This window comes from Petaurus breviceps, unplaced genomic scaffold, assembly GCF_028583685.1.
Source record: "Petaurus breviceps papuanus isolate PSGF00001 unplaced genomic scaffold, PetGlider_PUasm1.0 90925, whole genome shotgun sequence".
Taxonomy (NCBI): domain Eukaryota; kingdom Metazoa; phylum Chordata; class Mammalia; order Diprotodontia; family Petauridae; genus Petaurus; species Petaurus breviceps.
Window position 1 is genome coordinate 19,059,449 of NW_027187380.1, and position 4,110 is coordinate 19,063,558.

General features: G+C 38.0%; 1 pseudogene; it reads right to left on the minus strand.

Moving 5' to 3' along the window:
* Positions 1-2,530: 2,530 nt before the first annotated feature.
* LOC138152282 (pleckstrin homology domain-containing family A member 3 pseudogene) lies at positions 2,531-3,469 on the minus strand (annotated as a pseudogene).
* Positions 3,470-4,110: the final 641 nt, after the last annotated feature.

Genomic DNA, 4,110 nt, shown 5'->3' on the forward strand with positions numbered 1-4,110 from the left:
CCTATATAGACATATATATGTATGTATGCACACACACATTTATATTACGGTCTACTACTTTTATACCGAGAAAAGTTTCATTAAGTTACAATTATTGTTTTTTCATGGAGAACTTTTTATACTTCAACTTTGATAATTTCCTTATGATTTCTTTTCCCTGTTTACCTTGTCATCCTTATCTTTCTTCATGCATCTGAATGTCAAATTTTCTATTCAACTCTGTTTTTTTCATCAAGGATGCTTGAAATGACCATATTTTCTCCTGAAGCATTATACTCAGTTTTGCTGGGTAAGTGATTCTTGGTTTTAATCCTAGCTCTTTTGACCTCCAGAATATCATAATCCAAGTCCTTCAATCCCTCAGGGTATAAGCTGCCATGTTCTGTGTTATCCTGATTCTGTTTCCACAGTATTCAAATTGTTTCTTCCTGACTGCTTGTGATATTTTCTCCTCGATGTCGGAATTCTGGAACATGGCTATAATATTCCTAGGAGTGTTCTTTTGGGGATCCTTTTTAGAAGGTGATCGGTGGATTCTTTCAACCTCTATTTTGCCCTCTGGTTATAAAACATCAGGGCAAATTTCCTTGAGAATTTCTTGAAGGATGATTTTTAGTTTTTTTTTTTTTATCATGTCTTTCAGGTAGTCCAATAATTTGTAAATTACCTCTCCTTGATCTATTTTCCAGTTCATTGCTTTTCTCAATGAGATATTGCACATTGCCTTCTATTTTGTCATTGTTTGGATATGTTTAATAGTATCTTGATTTCTCACTAGCTTCCAATTGCTCCAATCTAATTCTGAACGAATGTTTCTCTTTAGTGAGCTTTTGAGATTCTTTTTCCATCTGGCAAATTAAGTTTTTTAAGGCATTCTTCTCCTCATTGCCTTTTTGAGCCTTTTTTGCCATTTCAGTTAGTCTATTTTTTTGCTTTTTGGAGGGCAATTGAGGTTAAGTAACTTGGCCAATGTTACACAGCTATTATTTTTTATAACATTAATATTTATTGCTTTATATGAACATTGTATTTAAAGACCAAGCATTCAGTTTACACACCGAAATTATACAATTATATACCGCTTCACAAAGGTAATGAACACATTACAATCTACAAAATCTACTTTACAGAAATTTAAAAATTCTAAATATCAAAATGTACAGTTGAAGAAACAGGTATAAACTTGGCAGCCAGTAATTTTGACTGAGAAGTTGCAGCTTGCATGACTTTATCGGAATCTGAAAACATTGAGTTGAGTAGTAGTAGTGCTTTGCACTGATCTGAAAAATATAACATGGGCTGTCATACTAGCATGTTCTAAAAATATTTAATTCACTTCAAAGTGTCATACTAATTATGTTGGTTTATATGCACCCCTAGAACTGTCAATCACTTAGCTCAAGTACATCACTAAGGTAATATATTAATTCCTCCAGTACAATGGTGTATCACACCAAATCCATTTGCATACTTTCAGATAATTTAGAAAGAAATGTGTAATATTCACAATGTTCATAGAAGCAAGCGAAAGGTCAGGTTACCTGCCCAGCTCTTCTGAGATGTTCTCACATCAGCTTCCTAAGCATTCACCCTACAAAATATGAAGGTAATGGCTGAAGACTGTTTTTAACATAAAGCAAATCTTTCTCATAAATAAATGAAGTCCTTTTAGTCAGGCACCTCAGAAGTACACGAAAATGTTGTAGTTTGAACAGATTTCTTGGAATGTCTTTAACCTTGTATTTTCTTTTTTTTTTTCCACAAAAAAAAAAAAAGAATTTTATTTCTGTTTTAAAATGAGCAAATTCACTGCAACATTAATCTCTTTTCTGGTACAATGAAAGTAACAATGAATGCACATATTAAATCTGGTTGGTTACAAATCAGAATGCTATCCTCTCTTTCTGATGCAGCAGAAAGTAATAAATAAATGAATATCAAATACTTCATATCAACAGTTTGGTATCAACAATTCAGCAGCGCCATTCCCACATCTGAAGGACAGCACAGTTTGGTTTTATAAAAAAAAAAATACTTGATATGTCATGTCATTTGGGCTAAAGATATGTTAAGATATTATTAGTTATTCCTTTTTTTTTTCTTCAAGGAAGACAATGCGATCACTGTACACCAGTGCAGTAACATATTTTCAATGGGGGTAAGTGACCAGTTGTTCCATGGCACAATCGAATATTTCACACCTCTGTCAAAATGAAACCTGTGCAAAAGGTTCCATGTTTAAAAGTGACAATACAAATTGATGATGCCATCAGTCCTTCATACTTTTTAAAAAAAATATCTACATTTATCCTCATAAATGCCTGTCAAACCATCATTTGTTCAAAGAAAGAGAAGCACATTCATATTATGAATTTATTAGGAAAATACTCTCGCAAATAAACTATATAAAGATAAAATACACTTCTAAGGCTTTTTTTTGTAATTGTTTTTTTTTTAACATTATTCTATAAAGTGCAGAGAAATCCTTCTAAGGAAAGGGAAAAAAAATTACTTCCTATAACAACAATATAATTACAGCAGCTTTTGCGTAGCAATATTTAGAGAAAGTTGGACACTTCAGTTTCCTCAGGAAGAGAAGTATGGAAGAACATCTTCCAATTCAGATCTTTTTTTGGACACGGTTCTATTTTCTTCAGGCATGGTTGCTGATGCCAAATCTCCATTAAGAACATTTCTCGAACAGTGAACAGGTCTATCTGTGTCTTCAGGGGGGATATCATTTTAGTGTGTATCTGAGTAGGTCCTTCTGTTCCGTTGGGAGATTCGGTGAAGTGAAAGCCTTTTACAATGTGACTACTCCTCTCTTAGCTGTAAGAACCAGGGTGGCTGATGGAACGCTTCATCATTTGAGTAGGTGAAAGTGATACAGGAGAAACTAAATGATCAGGATGAGGCAATTGAAACATCTCTGGTTTAAACTTGGCATTTCCTATCTTCACACATTCTTTGAGTATGGTGATGAATGTGTTACATGTGGCACTAAGCAGAGATGAAGCTTCATTCATATTCTCTACACTGGCGGATGAATGACTGTCATCATGATGGACGAATTCTTGTATGGTATGAACTTGCTGCATTAAGAGGTCACAGTAGAGGTGAAGTTCGGACATTTTGGTTTTCAGAGATTCATTGGTTTCACTTATTTCTTTTTCCTCTTTTGCTCTGGTGTCAAACAAGCTTTCGCACTGCTCAGAGCGACTAGCCACCTCTGCCTCTCGGCAGCATTCACAGCTTTCATGTAGAAATGCTGCTCTCCTGGAATGATTAATCCCATTCTTGTATTATCTGCCGGTGGACTTTAATTTCACAAACTGCCATCTTTATGCTTCCTTTGCTCCCTTTGCACATCTTGTGAATCATAATAGGATAATATCCAATTATATAAAACAAACCACCGACGTTGCCAACCTGTGAGATAATTGGTCCACTTGTGCAGAACGCCCTCCATCCTTCAGAGCCCTGCGCCGCGCATTCTCCTCGCGGGCGCCACGGGTTCGGCCTCCTCCTCTCCGGGGCTCTGCTGCTTCCGCTCCGGCTGCCCATCCTCGGGGCCTGCGGCTTCAGCCGGGGCGGGAGCGGCCGCGATCAAAGTCAGCCCCTGTGGAGGGAGCTCTCCGCTCCGGGAAGGTCTGCTTGGCCCCGGCCCCGGCGCCCAACAGCAGTGGCTGGGCAGCAAGGGGGCGCAGGCCTCGTCATTCCCCGCCCGGGCTCCGGGCTGTGAGCGAGACGGAGCCTGAGAGTGGGCTGCCGGCAGCTGCCTCGTGCCCTGCGACCGGCTGCCCTCGCCCCTTCCCGGCTCTCCCGCTCGCCTCCCTCACTTACTCGGGCCTGCCTCCCTCCTTCTAACCTTGTATTTTCAACAGTGTTAAAGATTTCCAGGGTTTCATAGGAGCAAGATTTTATTTGAATCATTCAGAAGTGAAAGAAATTGCCTTCTGAAAGAGGTGAATTCAATTATTTCCAATAGAAAAAGTATTCACTGTATTCATCTCGTACAAAAACAGAAAAATAGAACATTTCCCCCCTTAGAATAGTACATATATATATATGTATATATATATATATATACACACACACATATGTATATGT